This window comes from Macaca mulatta, chromosome 14 (assembly GCF_049350105.2).
Source record: "Macaca mulatta isolate MMU2019108-1 chromosome 14, T2T-MMU8v2.0, whole genome shotgun sequence".
In the NCBI taxonomy this organism is placed as follows: Eukaryota; Metazoa; Chordata; class Mammalia; order Primates; family Cercopithecidae; genus Macaca; species Macaca mulatta.
Window position 1 is genome coordinate 134099096 of NC_133419.1, and position 20182 is coordinate 134119277.

The 20182-nt window shown below is 37.9% G+C and overlaps 1 long non-coding RNA gene and 1 pseudogene across 1 annotated transcript in view; one reads left to right on the forward strand and one right to left on the reverse strand.

Moving 5' to 3' along the window:
- The first annotated feature begins 4513 nt into the window (after positions 1-4513).
- The window catches only part of LOC114672447 (uncharacterized), a 33524-nt gene continuing 17855 nt past the window's right edge, over positions 4514-20182 (forward strand). The window contains exon 1 of the long non-coding RNA XR_013404448.1: positions 4514-4936. This is a non-coding gene — a long non-coding RNA (uncharacterized LOC114672447). The remainder of the gene's footprint in view (positions 4937-20182) is intronic.
- On the reverse strand, positions 15508-16565 carry LOC698903 (calponin-2 pseudogene; annotated as a pseudogene).

Below are 20182 nucleotides of genomic sequence, written 5' to 3' on the forward strand. Positions count from 1 at the left end.
TCCACCCATTGATTGATGTGCATTTGGGTTGCTTCCACGATTTTGCAGTTGTGAATTGTGCTGCTATAAATATGCATGTGCAAGTATCTTTTTTGAATAATGACTTTTTTCCTCTGGGTAGGTACCCAGTAGTAGGATTGCTGGATCAAATGGTAGTTCCTCTTTTAGTTCTTTAAGGAATCTCCACACTGTTTTCCATAGTGGCTGTGCTAGTTTACATTCCCACCAGCAGTGGAGAAGTGCTCCCTGATGGCCGCATGCATGCCAACATCTATTGTTTTTTGATTTTTTTGGTTCTGGCCATTCTTGCAGGAGTAAGGTGGTATTGAATTGTGGTTTTGATTTGTATTTCCGTGAGCATTAGTGATGTTGAGCATTTTTTCGTATGCTTGTGGGCCATTTGTGTGTCTTCTTTTGAGAATTGTCTATTCATGTCCTTAGCCCACTTTTTGATTGTTTGAGTTTGTTGTAGATTCTGGATATTAGTCCTTTGTCAGATGTATAGATTGTGAAGATTTTTCTCCCGTTCTGTGGGTTGTCTGTTTATTCTGCTGACTATTCCTTTTGTCCTGCAAAAGCATTTTCATTTAATTAGATCCCAGCTATTTATCTTTGTTTTTATTGCATTTGCTTTTGGGTTCTTGGTCATGAAATCCTTGCCTAAGCCAATATCTAGAAGGGTTTTTCCAATGTTATCCTCTAGAATTTTTATAGTTTCAGTTCTTAGATTTAAGTCCTTAATCCATCTTGAGTTGAGTTTTGTATAAGGTGAGAGATGAGGATCCAATTTCATTCTCCTACATGTGGCTAGCCAGTTATCCCAGTGCCATTTGTTGAAAAGGGTATCCTTTCCCCACTTTATGTTTTTGTTTGCTTTGTCAAAGATCAGTTGGCTGTAAGTATTTGGGTTTATTTCTGGGTTCCCTATTCTGTTCCATTGGCCTATGTGCCTATTTTTATACCAGTACCACGCTGGTTTTGGTGACTGTGGCCTTACTGTATAGTTTGAAATCAGGTAGTGTGATTCCTCCAGATTTGTTCTTTTTACTTAGTCTTGCTTTGGCTATGTGGGCTCTTTTTTGGTTCCATTTGAATTTTAGAATTGTTTTTTCTAACTCTATGAAGAATGATTGCAGTATTTTAATGGAGATTTCATTGAATTCGTAGATTGCTTTTGGCAGTATGGTCATTTTTCACAATATTGATTCTACTCATCTATGAGCATGGATGTGTTTTCATTTGTAGGCGTCATCTATGATGTCTTTCAGCAGTGTTTTGTAGTTTTCCTTGTAGAGGTCTTTTGACTCCTTTGTTAGGTATATTCCTAAGTATTTTATTTTTTTGCAACTATTGTAAAAGGGGTTGAGTTCTTGATTTGATTCTCCACTTGGTCACTGTTGGTGTATAGAAGACCTACTGATTTGTGTACATTTTGTATCTGGAAACTGCTAAATTCTTTTATCAGTTCTAGGAGGTTTCTGGAAGAGTCCTTAGGGTTTTCAAGGTAAACAGTCATCTTATCAGCAAACAGAGACAGTTTGACTTCCTCTTTACCGATTTGGATGCCCTTTATTTCTTTCTCTTGTCTGATTGCTCTTGCTAGGACATCCAGTACTATGTTGAAGAGGAGTGGTGAGAGTGGGCATCCTTGTCTTGTTCCCATTCTCAGAGGGAATGCTTTCAACTTTTCCCCATTCAGTATTATATTGACTGTGGGTTTGTCATAGATGGCTTTTATTACATTAGGGTATGTCCTTTGGATGCTTATTTTGCTGAGGATTTTAATCATAAAGGGATGCTGGATTTTGTCAAATGCTTTTTCTGCATCTATTGAGATGATCATATGATTTTTATTTTTAGTTCTGTTTATGTGGTGGATCACATTTATTGACTTGCTTATGTGAAACCATCCCTGCATCCCTGGTATGAAACCCACTTGATCATGGTGGATTACCTTTTTGATATGCTATTGGATTTTGTTAGCTAGTATTTTGTTAAGGATTTTAGCATCTATGTTCATCAAGGGTATCAGTGTGTAGTTTTCTTTTTTGGTTGTGTCCTTTCCTTGTTTTGGTATTAGGGTGATACTGGCTTCATAGAATGAATTAGGGAGGGTTCTTTCTCTCTGTATCTTGTAGAATAGTGTCAAAAGGATTGGTGCCAGTTCTTTTTTTGAATGTCTGGTAGAATTCTGCTGTGACTCCATCTGGTCCTGGACTTTTTTTTTGGTAATTTTTTAATTACTGTTTCGATCTTGCTGCTTGTTATTGGTCTGTTCAGGTTATCTAATTCTTCCTGATTTAAGCTATGAGGGTTATATTTTTCCAGGAATTTATCCATCTCTTCTAGGGTTTCTAGTTTATCTGCATAAAGGTGTTCTAGTCACCTTGAATGATCTTTTGTATTTCAGTGGTGTCAGTTGTAATATTTCCTGTTTCGTTTCTTAGTGAGGTTATTTGGATTTTCTCTCTTCTTTTCTTGGTTAATCTTGTTTTGTCCAAGAAAAGAAGAGAGAAAATCCAAATGGTCTATAAATTTTATCTATCTTTTCAAAGATAAATCCAAATCATCTATCAATTTTATTTATGCTTTCAAAAATAAATAAATTGTATTTATCTTTTCAAAGAACCAGCTTTTGTTTCATTTATCTTTTGTATTTTTTTGTTTGTTTGTTTCAATTTCATTTAGTTCTGCTCTGATCTTGGTTATATCCTTTCTTCTGCCATATTTGGGTTTGGTTTGTTCTTGTTTCTCTAGCTCCTTGAGGTATGACCTTAGATTGTCTATTTGTGCACTTTCAGACTTTTTGATGTAGGCGTTTAGGACTATGAACTTTCCTCTTAGCACTGCCTCAGCTGTATCCCAGAGGTTTTGATAGATTGTCTCATTATTGTCATTCAATTTGAAGACATTTTTAATTTCCATCTTGAATTCGTTTTTGACCCAATGCTCATTCAGAAGGAGGTTATTTAATTTCCATATATTTGCATGGTTCTGAGGGTTCCTTTTGGAGTTGATTTCCAGATTTATTCCACTGTGATCTCAGAGAGTGCTTGATATAATTTCAATTTTCTTAAAATTATTGAGGCTCATTTTATGGCCTATCATATGGCCTATCTTGGAGAAAGTTCCATGTACTGTTGAATAGAATGTGTATTCTGCAGTTGCTGGATGAAATATTCTGTATATATCTGTTAAGTTCATTTGTTCCAAGGTATAGCTTAAATCCATTGTTTCTTCATTGATTTTCTGTCTTGATGACCTGTCTAGTGCTGTCAGTGGAGTACTGAAGTCCCCCACTATTATTGTGTTGCTGTCTATCTCATTTATTAGGTCTATTAGTAATCATTTTATAAATTTGGGAGCTCCAGTGTTAGGTGCATATATGTTTAGGGTTGTGATATTTTCCTGTTGGACAAGGCCTTTTACCATTAAATAATGTCCCTCTTTGTCTCTTTTAACTCTATTGCTTTAAAGTTTGTTTTGTCTGATACAGATACTCCTGCTCGCTTTTGGTGTCCGTTTGCATGAAATGCCTTTTTCCACCCCTTTACTTTAAGTTTATGTGAGTCCTTATGTGTTAGGTGAGTCTCCTTAAGGCAGCAGATGGTTGGTGAGTTCTTATCCATTCTGTGGTTCTGTATCTTTAAGTGGAGCATTTAGGCCATTCACATTACATTCAAAGTTAGTATTGAAATGTGAGGTACCGGGGCATTCATCATGCTCTTTGTTGCCTGTGTACTTTGCTTTGTTTTTTGCATTTCGTTTTTGCTTTTTAACTTGCATTTTGTTTTATAGGTCCTGTGTGATTTGTGCTTTAAAGAGGTTCTGTTTTGATGTGTTTCCAGGATTTGTTTAAAGATTTAGAGTTCCTTTAGCAGTTCTTGTAGTGGTGGCTTGGTAATGGAGAATTCTCTGAGCATTTGTTTATCTAAAAATGACTGAATCTTTCCTTCAAATATGATGTTTAGTTTTGCTAGATACAAAATTCTTGGCTGATAATTGTTTTGTTTGAGGAAGCTGAAAATAGGGGCCCAAATTTCTTCTAGCTTACAGGGTTTCTGCTGAGAAATCTGCTGTTAATCTGATAGGTTTTCCTCTATAGGTTACCTGGTGCTTCTGTCTCACAGCTCTTAGGATTCTTTTCTTCATCTTAACTTTGGATAACCTGATGACAGTGTGCCCAGGCAAAGATCTTTTTGCAATGAATTTCCCAGGTGTTCTTTGTGCTTCTTTCGTTATTTATTTACTTTTGAGAAGAAGCGTCACTCTGTCGCCCAGGGTAGAGGGCAGTGGCATGGTCTCAGCTCACTGCAACCACCACCTCCCAGGTTCAAGCAATTCTGCTGCCTCAGCCTTCCAAGTAGTTGGGATTACAGGTGCTGTGGGGATGGGTGTGAGATTCCCAGGTAACTAGAGTTGTGTACTTAGGAGGATTATGGCTGCCTCTGCTGAGTCATGCAGGTTGTCCAGGAAGTGGGGCAAAGCCAGCAGTCACAGGCCTCACCCAGCTCCTACAGAATCTGAAGGACTAGTCTCACTCCCTCTGTGTCCTCCGAATAGCCCTCAGTCTTTTTCCAGTCGGAGGGCGATACAGCTTGAAAACTTGCCGGAGGCTTTAAGCCTCCCAGCTGTGAAAGAAAAGGGCTTTAGTTATTCTCCGGCTGTGAAGTCTGCAAGCGGGATTCTTGCCCGCCCCCATGTTCCGACCAGGAGGCTTCTCACCCGGTTCAAATTGTTACAAAGTTCAGCTAGAGAATTCCTTCTCGCTGTGGAGTTCTACTCCCTGCTCCTCTGGCCACCCTCCTGAACGATCCCTGCGGTGCCAGGCAGGAATGGGCTGCTTGGGGACCCAGCGAGCTCCCAGGGCCTTCCTGCTGCTTTCGCTACCCCTGCGTTTCGCTCGGCTCGGCTCTCTAAGTTGACTCAGCTCCAGGTAAAGTCAGAAACGTCTCCCACAAATAGTCCTTGAGCTTCTCCGTGGGGGTGTGTGTTCAGCAGAGGAGGGCCTCCCTTTCCCACTTCCACAGTCGGGGCACTCACGGTATTTGGGATGTCTCCCGGGTCCTGCAGGAGAAGTCCACTTGCTTCAGAGGGTCTGTGGGTCCTCTCACGACAGCTTGTTTGTTCTTGCAGTCAATCTGGAGCTAAAATTCGTAATGCTAGCCTCCACATGCTGCTCTGTCTGGAAATACAATCTAGTCCTCCTCCCATCCACCATGATCTGTGATGAACATTTGAAAAAATATGTGGAATGGAAATATATTTTGTTTCTCTTGGGTAAATTCCTGGGACTAGACTTTATGCTTAACATGTTTTACTTTTTCTTAACAGCTTTATTGAGACATAATTCACATTCCATAAAATTCACCCATTTAAAATATACAATTCAGTAGTTTTTAGTATATTCACTGGATGGATGTACAACCATCACCTCGACCTAATTTTAGAATAATTTTATCACTCCAAAAACAAAACCCCGTACCCATTAGTAGTCAACCCTTATTTTCCCCCAACCCTCTCTCTCAGCATTAGGCCACCACCAATCTACTTTGTCTCTATAGACTTGCTTATTCTGGACATTTCATATGAATAGAATCATACAATATCTGGTCTTTCATAACTGAAGGTAACATTTTTGTGGGTCATCCACATTATAGTAGATATCAGCAATTAATTCCTTGTGTAGTATTCCATTATATGAATGTATCACATTTCGTTTATCCATTCATCAGCTGATGGACATTCGGATTGTCTCTATGTTTTGGTATGAATAATGCTACTGTGAACATTTGTGTACAGGTTTTTGTATGGACATATGTTTTCATTCTCTTGGGTTTATATCTAGCAGTAGAATTCCCAGGTCATATGGTAACCCTGTGTTTAACATTTTGAGGTACTGTTAAAATGTTTTTTAAATGCCTGAATCATTTTACTTTCCCATCATCAATGTGTGAGGGTTTTGATCTCTCCACATTCTTGCCAGCATTATTACCTGTCATTTTGATTTTAGCCATCCTAGTGAGTGTGAAGTGGTATCTTATTGTGGTTTTGATTTGTCTCTCTCTAATCACTAATGATGCTGAGTATCTTTTCATGTGATTATTAGTCATTTGTATCTCTTCTTTGGATAAATATATACTTAAGTCCTTTTTCATTTTATAATTGGATTATTTATCTTTTATTGTAGAGTTGTTAGAATTTTTATGTATCCCTTGTACAAGTGTCTTATCAGATATATGATTACAGATAGTTTCTCCCATTCTGTGGGTTGCCTTTTCACTTTCTTAATGATGTTATTTTAAGCACAGAAGTTTTGAATTTTTTATGAAGCCCAATTTATCTCTCTTTATTTTTGTTTCTTATGCTTTTGGTGTCAAATCTAAGAAACCATTGCCCAGCCTGTGACCATAAAGATTTAATCCTATGTTTCTTCAAAGAGTTTAATAGTTGTAGCTCTTGTGTTTATGTCTATGATTCATTTTTAGTTAATTATTATCTATAGTGTAAGGTAGAGGACCCAACTTCATTCTTTTGCATGTGGATATCCAGTTGTCCCCACACCATTTATTAGAAAGAATATTCTTTATCCATTGAATTGTCTTGTCATCCTTGTCAAAAATCAGTTTATTATAAATGTAAGAGTTTACTTCTGGACTTTCAATTAACCATTGTGTCTATCCTTATGCCAGTACCACACTGTCTTGATTATTGTAGCTTTGTAGTATGCTTTAACATACCACAAAGTTTCAGTTCTCCAACTTTGTTCTTTTTTAAGATTGTTTTAGCTATTGTGGGATCCTTGAATTTCCATATGAATTTTAGAATATAAAAAAAGTCTACTGGCATTTTAATAGGGATTTATTCATCAATTTGGGGAGTACTGCCCTTTTGATAATATTAAGTCTTCCATCCATAGACATTTATTTCTATTTATTTAGATCCGAAATTTCTTACAACAAAGTTTTGTCATTTTCAGTGTGCAAGTCTCACACTTCATTTGTTATTATTCTTAGGAATTTATCTTTTTAGTGCTAGTTTAAGTGGAATTTTTTTCTTAATTTCATTTTGAGTTTTTCATTGCTAGTGTATAGAAGTATAGTGGATTTTTGAATAATAATCTTGTATGCCACCACTTTGTTGAACTCATTTCTTGTAAAAGTTTTTTAGTGAATTCCTTAAAATTTTTTATATACAAGATCAGGTCATCTGCAAATAATTTTCCTTCTTCCTTTCCAATCTGAATGCCTTTCATTTATTTTTCTTGCCTAATTGTCCTGGCTATACATTATTAAATAGAACTGAAGAGAGTAAACATCTTTTTCTTGCTCCTGATTTTAGGAGAAAAGTATGGTCTTTCACCATTAAGGATAGTATTAGTTGAGAATTTTTTCATAGATGTTTTTTATCAGGTTTATAAAGTTCACTTTTTATTCCCACTTTTTGGAGTGTTTTAGTAATCAAAAAGCATTGGATTTTGTCCAATGCTTTTTCTGAATTTATTGAGGTGAACCATGTGGTTGTGGCTTTTACTCTATTAATATTGTGTACTACATTAGTTTTTGATTTTCAAATGTTAAACCAACTCCAGGGATAATCCCCCTTGGTAATAAAGTACAATCCTTTTTATATGTGCTGAATTCAGTTTGCTATTATTTGTTGAGAATATTTCCATCTATAAGAGATATTGGGCAATAATTTATTTTCTTCTGATGTCCTTGTCCGGTTTTGGTATCAGGGTTTTGTACCATTCAATTCCTCTTTATTTTTTAAACCTCATAGAATGAGTTGGAATACTTTCTTTTTTCTTCTGTTTTTTGGAAGCGTCTGTAAAAGGATGAGTAGTAGTTCCTCTTTAAATATTTGATATATATTTAACTTTTTAAGAAATGTCAAACTTTTTTCCGTAACATTTTACATTTTTATCAGCAAGGTATGAAGGCTGAAGTTTCTTCAGATCCTCACAACATTTTTTTTATAATAGACATTCTAGTTGGTGTGTAAAGAGGCATATCATCTGCCTTAACTTGCATTTTTCTGATAGCTTATAATATTGATAATCTGTTTATATTACATTGGATAGCTAATAAACTACATATTAGATATTACACCAACATATATATAACTTGCATGTATGTTTTTTATATATCTAAATCTTTATATACATATAACATATATAAAGATTTCTATATATGTTTATATATAAAGATTTTGATATATATGATATATATTAGATAGCTAATAAACTATATATTAGATATATAGGTGTTAGCTATTACACCAACATGTATATAACTTATGTATGTTTTATATATATCTAAATCTTTATGTACGTATAACATATGTAAAGATTTTTATATATCATTATATGTAAGGATTTTGATATATATGATATATATACACATAAAACATATATATGTTTTATATATAAAAGTTGATATAATATTCAAATATTTATTTTTTAAAAAAATTAAGTTGTCTTCTTTTTATTGAGTATCGAGTTCTTTATATATCCTGAATGCAAGTCCTTTATCAGATTATGATTTGCAAGTACTTTCTCCAGTCTCTTGCTTGTCTTTCAATTTCCTAATGTTTTCTTTTGAAGGCAAAATGTTTTAATTTTGATGAATTCAAATATTTTTTCAAGTATGAAATATGTTTTGGCATCATATTTAAGAACTCTGCTCAATCTAAGGTCATGAAGAATATTTTGTTTTCTTCTAAAAGTTCTATCATTTTATAGTAGCTGTTACATTTAGGCGTAGGATCTATTTGAGTTGTTTTTGTGGATATGCTGTAGGTAAAGATCTGTATATGCTTTTTCTTATGAACATATAATTATACCAACACCATTTGTAGAAAAGACTGGTTTTTGCCCCCACTGAATTGCCTTGGCACCTTTGTTAAAAATTAAATTGACCATGAGAGTTTATTCTTTTGTGCGTTCTCAATTTTACTTCATTGGGCTATGCTTATCCTTTCACCATCACCACATTGTCTTGATAATTATACCTTGGTAGTAAAATGAAATCAAGTAGTATAAATCTTTTTTCCCAATACTTTTCTGGCTATTCTAATTTCTTTGCATTTCCATGGAAATTTTAGGATCATTTTGCTAATTTCTACCAAAAAAAAAGCCTGCTGGAATTTTGATAGGCATTGTTTTGAAGCTACAGCTCAACTCACCTAGATTGTCTAATTTGTTATTTGTAGTATTTCCACGGAAACTTTTTAATATCTATAGTGTTGGTGGTCATGTCCTGTCTTTCAGTCCTAATTTTGGTAATTTGTTATGTTCTCTAGGTTTCCTTGCTCAACCTGTGTACAGGTGTGTGAAATTTTAAAAAGTCTTTTCAAAGACCACCTTTGGTTTACATTGAAATTCCGTATTTGTTTTTCCTCTGTTATTTTTCTGTTTTCTATTTCATTGTCCCTAATTCTTGTTTGTTTTTTCTTTCTTTACTTTTGTTTGTGTTGGGCTTAGTTTGCTGTTCTTTTTCTAGTTCATTAGGTGGAAGTTTAGATTATTGATTTGAGGTCTTCCTTTTTTTCTAATGTGGGTGTTAGATATAAATTTCCCTCTAAACATAACTTTAGTTGTATTCTGTAAGTTGCATATTCTTATAAACTCAATCCAAAATACATTGACTTATTTTACCAAGGGTTATCTAGAAGTACAATAGTATACCCTTATCCGCAGGGAATATGTTCCAAGACCCCCATGGATGCCTCAAACCGCTGATAGTACCAAATCCGATTCCTGTCCATCAGTACACGTCCTGTCTTCCACCTACAAATATAATGCCTTTATCATCTTAACTAAGCACTTAGGCACTGTGGCCATAGCTTCTGCAGTTTGAGGTGTGTCAGCAAAACTAGGGTGAATTTCTTTTTCTTTCATCACAGCTTCATTATTCTCACCTTAGATCTCAGCAAACTTAGCATATAGTTTTTATCTTTCCTTACTGAGAACTTTCACCTTTTCACTTAAAAGAAGCACTTTAGGCCGGGCGCGGTGGCTCAAGCCTGTAACCCCAGCACTCTGGGAGGCCGAGACGGGCGGATCACGAGGTCAGGAGATCGAGACCATCCTGGCTAACACGGTGAAACCCCGTCTCTACTAAAAATACAAAAAACTAGCCGGGCAAGGTGGCGGCGCCTGTAGTCCCAGCTACTCAGGAGGCTGAGGCAGGAGAATGGCGTAAACCCGGGAGGCGGAGCTTGCAGTGAGCTGAGATCCGGCCACTGTACTCCAGCCTGGGCGGCCGAGCGAGACTCCGTCTCAAAAAAAAAAAAAAAAAAAAAAAAAAAAAGAAGCACTTTATAGCTTCTCTTAGGCATATCTGAATTGCCAGCATCACAACTCTTGTACTTTGGTCCATAAAGTAAAATAAGTGTTACTCGAACACAAGTACGGTGACACTGGGACAGTCAAACTGATAACCAAGAGGTCAGCCGAGTGGGTGGGTAATGAGTGGGTAACGCAGACAACACAGAGACGCTGGACATAGGAATGATTTATTTCCCAAGCGGGACAGAGCAATATTTCATCATGCTGCTGAAAATGGCTTATAGTTTAAAACTTATGAATTGTCTATTTCTGGAATTTTCCATTTACTGGAAATATATTTTTTTCACATGTGAAATATGTTTTTGGCATAATATCTAAGAACTCTGCTCAATCTTAGGTCATGAAGAATATTTTGTTTTCTTCTAAGAGTTTTGGCCGGGCGCGGTGGCTCAGGCCTGTAACCCCAGCACTTTGGGAGGCCGAGGCGGGCGGATCACAAGGTCAGGAGATCGAGACCATCCTGGCTAACACGGTGAAACCCCGTCTCTACTAAAAAAATACAAAAAACTAGCCGGGTGTGGTGGCGGGCGCCTGTAGTCCCAGCTACTCGGGAGGCTGAGGCAGGAGAATGGCGTGAACCTGGGGGGTGGAGCTTGCAGTGAGCTGAGATCCGGACACTGCACTCCAGCCTGGGGCACAGAGCAAGCCTCCGTCTCAAAAAAAAAAAAAAAAAAAGAGTTTTATCATTTTATAATAGCTGTTACATTTAGGCATATGATCTATTTGAGTTGAGTTGTCTGTCAAACCACAGAAAGTGAAAGCAAGGATAAGGAGGGATCCCTGAATGTTGTTTAACTTACAAATATTTGAAGATTTCCCAGATTTCTCCCCACTGTTGATGTCTAATTTAATTCTTTTGTGTTCAGAGAATATACTTTTTTATTTCATTTCTTTTAAATTTGTTGAGATTTGATAGTATAGCATATGATCTATCTTAGAGAAGATTTCAAGTATACTTAAAAGAATATGTATTCCGCTGTCATTGGTTGATTCAAGTGTTCTCTCGCTCTCAGATGAAGCTGGTCAATACTGTTGTTCAAGTCTTCTATTCATCTAATGATTTTCTGTCTACTTTTTCTTTCAGTTATTGAAAGTCAAGTGTTTAGGTCTCTTACTTGCTGAATGGTTTATTTTTCCTTCCAATTCAGTCAGTTATCGCTTCAAATATTTGACAGCTCTCTTGTTTCAGGTATAGACATTTACAATTGTTATATCTTCCTTTTGTCATTATGAAATATCATTTTGTCTCTAGAAATATTTTTGTCTTAAAATATATTTTGCTATTAATATAGCCACTCCAGCTCTCTTATGGTTATTGTTTGCATGGCATATATTTTCCCCCTTTTATTTTTAAATTCTTGTGTCTTTGAAGCTAAAATATGCCTCTTATAGATAGCATAGAGTAAGATCTTTTTTTCATCTAGTCTAACAATCTCCACCTTTTGATTATTTAGTCCATTCACATATGTTATTGTTGATATGGTTAAATTTACATTTGCCATTTTACTATTTGTTTTCTATATGTCTCATGAGTTTTTTATTCCTTGTTCTTTATTTATTATATTCTTTTGTATCAAATAGATACTTTTAGTGTAATATTTAATTCCTCTTGATTTTTTAAACAGTATATTTGCACTTTTGGTAGTGGCAGATTTAGGGATTATAACATACATCTTAATTAATTACAGTCTACATCAAAGTAATTACAGTCTACATCAAAATAACTTCATTCTAGTAAACTATAGAAACCCTGTTCCAGTACACCTTCATCCCCTCAGCTTCCTTTGTACAATTATCATACGTATTAAATCTATATTATGTTGTAAATCCAATAATACAATGTGATAATAATTGCTTTATGTAATCTTATAAAAGAAGTTAAAAGAAGTGAAGTATATATTTATATAGACTTCTTTTTATTGTTTTTAACTCTGGTAAAATAACGTAACATGAAATTTCCCATATTAACCATATTTAAATGTACAGCTCAGTGTTATTAAGCACATTCACACTGTTGTGCAACCACTGCCATCATCCATTTCCAGGACTCTTTTTATTTCATAAAACTAAAATTCTACCATTAAACAATAACTCCCCGTTCTCTCTACCCTCAGCTCCTAGCAACACGATTTTACATTCTTTCACTATGAGGTTAACTATTCTAGGTACTCTATATAAGTAGAATCTTGCAGTATTTGTTTTTTTTTTTTTTTGTGGCCGACTTATTTTACTTAGCATGTCTTCAAAGTTCATCCACGTAGTAGCATATTTTAGAATTTCCTTCCATTTTTAAGGCTGAATTATATTCCATTGTGTACACCGCATTTTTAAAATCCATGTATCCATTGATGAACATGTGGGTTGCTTTCACCTTTTGGCTTTGTGGATAATGCTGCTATGAACATAGTTGTACATGTAGCTCCTCAAGATCCTGCTTCCCGTTCTTTTGGGTATATAACCAGAAGTGGAATTTCTGAATCATATGATAATTTCATTTAAAAAAATATTGTTTAGCGACAGGATCTCATGCAGTTGCCCAGGCTAGAATGCAGTGGCATGATCATAGCTTACTGCAGCCTCAACCTCCTGGGATCAAGTGATCCTCCCACCTCAGCCTCCTGAGTAGCTGGGACCACAGGCGTGCACCACCATACCCAGCTGGGTTTTTTTATTATTATTATTTTGTAGAGACAGGGTCTTCCTGTGTCTCCTATGTCTTCCTATGTCTTCCTGGTCTTGAACTCCGGGCCTCAAATGATCCTTCTGCCTTGGCCTCCCAAAGTGCTGGGATTCCAGGCATGAGCCACCGCAGTCAGACTCATTTTTAACTGTTTGAGGAACCACCATACTGTTTTCCACAGCAGCTGCACCATTTTACATTTCTACCAACAGTGTGCAAGGGTTCCAATTTCTCTACATTCTCACTAATATTTATTGTTTTCTGTTGTTTTGAATATGTATATAGTAGCCATTCCAATGGGTATAAGGTAGTATTTCATTGTAGTTTTGATATACTTTTCACTAATGACTAGTGATGTTGTGCTTCTTTCCATGTGCTTATTATCCATTTGTATATCTTCTTGAAAGAACCGTCTGTGAAGTTCTTTGTCCACTTTTTAATCAAGTCATTTGGGTTTGTTGTTGTTGTTGTTGTTGTTGGGTTGTAAGAGTTTTTTATACATTCTGGACACGAACCTCTAATCAGATAGATGATTTGCAAATATCTTCTCCCGTTCCATGGGTCCCTTTTCCATCTACTAATAGTGTTCTTTGATGCACAAAAGTTTTGAATTTTGATGCAATCCAATTTATCTGTTTTTTCTTGTAGCCTGTGCTTTTGGTGTTTTACCCCCGCACCCCAAAAAAAAAAAAAATCATTAACAATTTCAATGCCATGAGCCTTTCCCCCTGTGCTTTCTTCTAAGAGTTTTATAGTTTTAGTGCCTACAGTTAGGTCTTTGAGTCATTTTGAGTTAATTTTTGTATATGGTTTAAGTTAAGGGTCAACTTTATTTCTTTGCATAGAAATACCCGGTTTTTCCAACACTATTTTTTTAAACAGCTGTTTTTCCCCCATTAAATACTCTTGGACCACTGTCAAAATTTATTTGACCATATATGTGAGGGATTATTTCTGGGCTGTCTATGCTTTTCCATTGGTCTATATGTCTGTCTTTTTTTTCTTCTTCTTTGTCTTCTTACAAACAGAAGTTTTATTGCGTTTGGTCCACAGTCCTTATTTCTCATTATCTCATGGTGCAGGGCCCCTGGGTGGGGTTTCCTGTGCAGTACTTGGTGGACTGTGTGAGGGGCGGGGAACCAGAGCAGTATAGCTGGTCAGGCCTGGAAGGGGAAAGAAGGGCTGGGGCCCCTTAAAACCTACTGAGGAGCCAGGCGCGGTGGCTCATGCTTGTAATCTCAATACTTTGCGGGGCCGAGGCAGGCAGATCACCTGAGGTCAGGAGTTCGAGACCAGCCTGGCCAACATGGTGAAACCCCATTTCTACTAAAAATACAAAAATTAGCCAGGCGCGGTGGAGCACCTGCAGTCCCAGCCACTCTACTGGGGAGACTGAAGTAGAAGAATCCCTTGAGCCCAGGAGGTGGAGGTTCAGTGAGCCGAGATCGCCCCACTGCACTCCAGCCTGCAACAACAACAAAAACCTACTGAGGCCACAGTGGCAGGGGCGGGAGGTGGGGGGAGATTAGCATGGATAGGGGTTCAGGCTTGACCCCAACAACTCATAATTCCACTTCCTTGTACGGGCCTCAGTTTCCCCACCAGGCCATGAGATGGGTCTGAGGTCTGTTGGTCTGAAGGTCCTAGGGAAATCCAGCCACTCAGGAGCCTGAGCTATTTAGCATCGTGGCTGGGCTCCCTCTCCCAAGGGACTCATTTTCCAGCACCTCTCCACTGTCCCCGCCCCATTCCTCTGGAAAAAAAAAAAAACTCTGTATATATATGTTTTCTTTGATAAATACTTCCTGAAACTTTTGCGGGTACAGAAACCACAAACTGATCGGCTGACAAGAGGGAAAGAGGCGAGGCAACTGGAAACTTTCCGGGACCGGTTCCCTCCATGCCCAGGTCTCTTCTCCCAGCACAGTTCTGCCCACAGCCTGAACGTGCCAACAGGGACCCTCACCCTACACGCATTGGGATAGAGCCTTGACCCCTTCCCCCACAGCCTGGTGGCTCAGTCCTGCGAAGGAACCAAGGCAAGAGGAGAAAAAAGCCCTGCTGCCTGATCCAACGCCGCCACTCACAGACGCTTGGTTGATTGGCAGCACTGAATAGGTAAAAAAAAAGAAAGAAAGAAAGAAAGGAAAGAAAGGAAAGAAAGGGAAGAAAGGGAAGAAGAAAGGAAGGAAGAAAGGAAGGAAGAAAGGAAGGAAGAAAGGAAGGAAGAAAGGAAGGAAGAAAGGAAGGAAGAAAGGAAGGAAGAAAGGAAGGAAGAAAGGAAGGAAGAAAGGAAGGAAGAAAGGAAGGAAGAAAGGAAGGAAGAAAGGAAGGAAGAAAGGAAGGAAGAAAGGAAGGAAGAAAGGAAGGAAGAAAGGAAGAAAGGAAGAAAGGAAGAAAGAAAGAAAGAAAGAAAGAAAGAAAGAAAGAAAGAAAGAAAGAAAGAAAGAAAGAAAGAAAGAAAAGAAAGAAAGAAAGAAAGAAAGAAAACACAGAAAAACCCAAAAACCTAGACGGGGAGACAATGTGGGGAGAGAGCATGCTGGGAGCCTCAGCAGCCGGTGTCCTCCTAGTAGTAAGGGGAATATTCAGGGGCCTCCCCAGGGCCGGGACAGTCGCCTGCACCCGAGGGAGCACCATCGGCCACTGTGCCTTGCGGGCAGTACTTGGGGTTGTATGTCTGCCGGCCCAGGCCGAAGACCTGGCAGCTCTGGTTGGCGTCCTGTGTGTAGCCCGTCTGCGGGGACATGGAAGAGTTGTCACACTTGTCGGTTCCCAGCTTGGTGTCATAGACGTGCCGCCGGGTCCCGGGAGCCATCGTGCCCACCTGGCTGGCGCACTTGTTTTCACCCATCTGGAGGCTGATGGTCGAGTGGTCCGTGGGGGGGCAAGGATGTGGTTCTTGGGGTCCGTAGAGATGCCTCCTGTCGCCGTACGCGGTCATGCCGGACTGGCTGGTGCATTTGAGGGTTCCCATTTGCAGCCCGATGACGCACTGGCCGGCCTTCATGGTGGCGTCGTCAAGTCCCACTCCTGCTTCTCTGAGTACTTGTCACCACTGTCCGCCCCGCTCTGCAGCCCCTTAGTCTTGGCCTTCCCTGCCAGGGCGAGAAGAGACACCTGCACCTGCAGCATGTTCCCACTCTCAAACAGGTCGCTGGCCTCAAACAGGTCCACGGGGTTCATGCCGTAGGTTTTCTGGCTGGTGCCAGTTCTGCACAGTGCGGTTGATCTTGAGGTCTGAGGCCGGCTGCAGCTTGTTCATGAGTGTGCATAAGATAATCCAGTCCTTCAGGCCCTTCTGCAACTCGGGGCCGTGGAGAGGCCAGCGAGTCCCTCGATCCAGCTGCGGAGCTCTGCCTCCTTCTGGAGGTCATATTTGGACAGGAGCCGGTTCGTGACCACAGCCAAGAGGCCATACGAGGGGCCTTTGTTTAGCTGCGTGGAGTTCATGGCTGGCGGCCACGGCGGCGGGACCGGACCAGATGGGCTATGTGTCTGTCTTTATACGAGTACCATTCTGTTCTGATTACCGTAGCTTGTAAGATGTTTGAAACCCCCAAGTGTGAAACCTCCATCTTTAATTCTTCATTTTCAAGATTGCTTTGCCTATTTGGGGTCTCTTGAGATTCCCTATAAATTTCAGGATGGATTTTTCTATTTCAGCAAAAAAAGAAAAAAAATGAATTTTTATAGAAAATACACTGAAACTGTAGGTCACTGAGGGAAGTATTGATATCTTAATGATATTAAGTATTCTAATCCGTGAACACATTTACATGTGTTCTCTTTAGTTTCTTTCACAATATCTTGTAGTTTTCAGTATATAAGGTGTATTAGGCCATTCTTGCATTGCTATAAAGGAATACTTGAGATTGGGTAATTTATAAACAGAAGAGGTTTAATTGGTTCATGGTTGTGTAGGCTGTACAAGCATGGCTCTGGCATCTGCCCAGTTTCTGGGGAGGCCTCATGAGCTTCTACTCTTGGTAGAAGGCCAAGCGGTAGCAAGCACATCACATGGCCAGAGCAGGAGCAAGAGAGAGAGTGGGGGAGGGTGCCATACAGTTCTTAAACAACCAGATCTCACAAGCAATCATTTACTATCACGAGAACAGCACCCAGGGGATGGTGCTAAATCATTCATGAGAAATGCACCCCCATGATCCAATCACCTCCCACCAGGCCCCACCTCCAGCCCTGGGGATTACATTTCAACATGAGATTTGGCAGGGACGACTATCCAAACTGTATCATAAGGCCTTTGCCTCTTTGGATATGTTTATTCTTAAGTGTTTTTGGTGCTATTTTAAGCGGAATTATATTATTAATTTCCTTTACTGATTATTCATTTTTAGTATATAGAAGGTAACTGATTTTACATGTTGTTTTTGTGTCCTACAACTTTGCTGAATTTGTTTATTAATTCTAACAGGTACTTTTTGTATGTGAAACCATTAGGTTTTCTACATGTAAGATCATGCTATCTGTAATCACAGATGATTTCACTTCTTTTCCAATTTGAATGCCCTTTTTCCTTGCCTAATTGCAATGGCTAGAACTTCCATCCAGTATTATATTGGGTTTTGGTGGGAGGCGGAGGTTGATTTGTTCTGTTGTTGTTGTTGTTGTTGTTGTTGTTGTTGTTGTTTGAGATAGATTCTTGCTCTGTTGCACAGGCTAGAGTGCAGTGGTGCGATCTCAGCTCACTGAAGCTTCCACCTCCTGAGTTCAAATGATTCTCCTGCCTCAGCCTCCCAAGTAGCTGGGATTACAGCAGTCTGCCACCATGCCCGGATAATTTTTGTATATTTTGTAGAGACGGGGTTTCACCATGTTGGCCAGCCTGGTCTAGAACTCCTGACCTCAAGTGATCTGCCTGCAGCAGCCTCCCAAAGTGCTGGGATTACAGGCTTAAGCCACCGCACCAGGCCTCTAGTTTTGTATTAAATGAAAGTGGCAAAAGCAAGACATCCTTGTCTTTTTTTTAACCATAGAGGAAAAGCTTTCAGTCTTTCACCATAGAGCATGATGCTTGCTATAAGCTTTTTATATATGGTCTTTATTATGTTGAGGTAGTTTTCTTCTATTACTAGTTTACTGAGTGTTTTTATCATCAGAAGTGTTTAATTTTGTCCGATGTTTTTTCCACATCAATTGAGATGATCATGTGTTTTTATTTCCTTTATTCTACTAGTGTAATGTATTACATTGATTGATTTTTGTATGTTGAAACATCCTTGCATTCTAGAAATAAATTCTACATGGTCATGGTGTATAATCTTTTTAGTATGCTGTTGAATTTGGTTTGCTATATTTTGTTGAGGATTTTTGTATCAATATTTATCAGGGACACTGGTCTCTAGATTTCTTTTCTTGTAATGTATTTGGCTGGCTTCAGTATATGTTATTTTAGGGCAATTCTCATCTAAAAGAATGAGTTTGGAAGTATTCCCTCCTCTTCAACTTTTTCAAAGAATTTGAGGAGGATTGGTGTTAATTTTTTAAATGTGTGGTAGAATTCGCCAGTGAAGCCATCTGGTCCTGAGATTTCCTTTGTTGGGAATTTTTTTTATTATTGACTCATTCTATTTAGTAGTTGTAAGTCTGGTCAGATTTTCTATTTCTTCATGATTCAGTCTTTGTAGGTTATATATTTCTAGAGTCCATTTTATCTAGATTATCCAATTTGTTGTTCATAGTATTTTCTTATAATCCTCTTTATTTTTATAAAATTGGTCATAATGTCCTCTCTTTTATTTCTGATTTTAGTTATTTAAGTCCCCTTTCTGTTTTTTCTTAGTCTAGCTAAAGGTTTGTCAATTTTGTCAGTCTTTTCTAAGAACCTATTATTGGTTTTGTTGATTATCTCTATTATTTTCCTATTCTCTATTTTGTTTATCTCTGCCCTAATCTTTATTTATTATTTCCTTTCTTCTCCTAGCTTTATATTTAGTTTGTTCTTCTTTTTCCAGTTCCTTAAAGTATAAATTTAGTTTGTTGATTTGGGATCTTTGTTCTTTTTAATGTAGCATTCCTAGCCATAAATTTTCCACTTAGCACTGTTTTCACTGCATCCCATAAGTTTGGGAATATGGTGTTTTCATTTTTATATGTCTCAATTATTTTCTAATTTTCCATGTGATTTCCTGTTAGCCCATTGGTGTTCAAGAATGCATTATTTAATTTCCACATATTCGTGGATTTTCCAGTTTTCCTTCTGCTATTTTCTTGTTTTATTTCATTGTGATAAGAAAAGATATTTTGTGTGATTTCAATCTTTCTAAATGTATTAAGATTTGCTTTGTGGCCTAAAATATGGTCTACCCTGGAGAGTGCTCTATGTGCACTTGAGAAAAATGTGCTTCAGCTGTTGTTCAACGGAATGTTCTTCATATGTCAAGTAGGTGCAACTGGTGCGTAGTGGCGTAGTGTTGTTCAAGACCTCTATTTCCTTATTAATCTCCTGTCTAGTTGTTTACGTAGATTTTTCTATTTGCTCATATTTACTTTACCAGTACTCTTCATTTCTTTATGTGGATTTGAGTTACTATAAAGTTTCATTCCCTTCAGTCTAAAGAAATCTCTTTAATATTTTTTGTAACACAAGCATGATAGCGATACATTTTTTTCAATTGTTATTTATTTAAAAATATGTCACCTTTTGTTTAAAGAATAGGTTTGCTGAATATAAAATTCTTGATTGACTCTTGTTGTTGTTTTATCACTTTTATGGCATCAGTGTCACTTCACCACTTTCTGGCCTTCATTGTTTCTGATGGAAAGTTATTAATTGTATTATTGTTCCTTGTGTGTGATAAGTCATTTTTCTCTTGTTCTTTGTGATCATTAATCTTGGCTATGCTATGGTTGCCAGTTGTTTGGTCAACTGCTAGTCTAGATATCACTGTGAAGGTATTCTCGGATGTGATTCACATTTCCAGTCAGCTGACTTTAAGAAGATTACCCTCCATAATGTGGGTGGGCTTTATCCAATCAGTTAATGGTTTTACAAGAAAAAACTAAGTTTCTCCAAAGAATAATGAATTCTGCCTCAAGAATGCAACATAGAAGTTCTGCCTAGGTTTCCAACTTGGTGTCCTGCTCTGCAGATTTGGACTTCCCAACCCTCATAATCACATGACCTAATT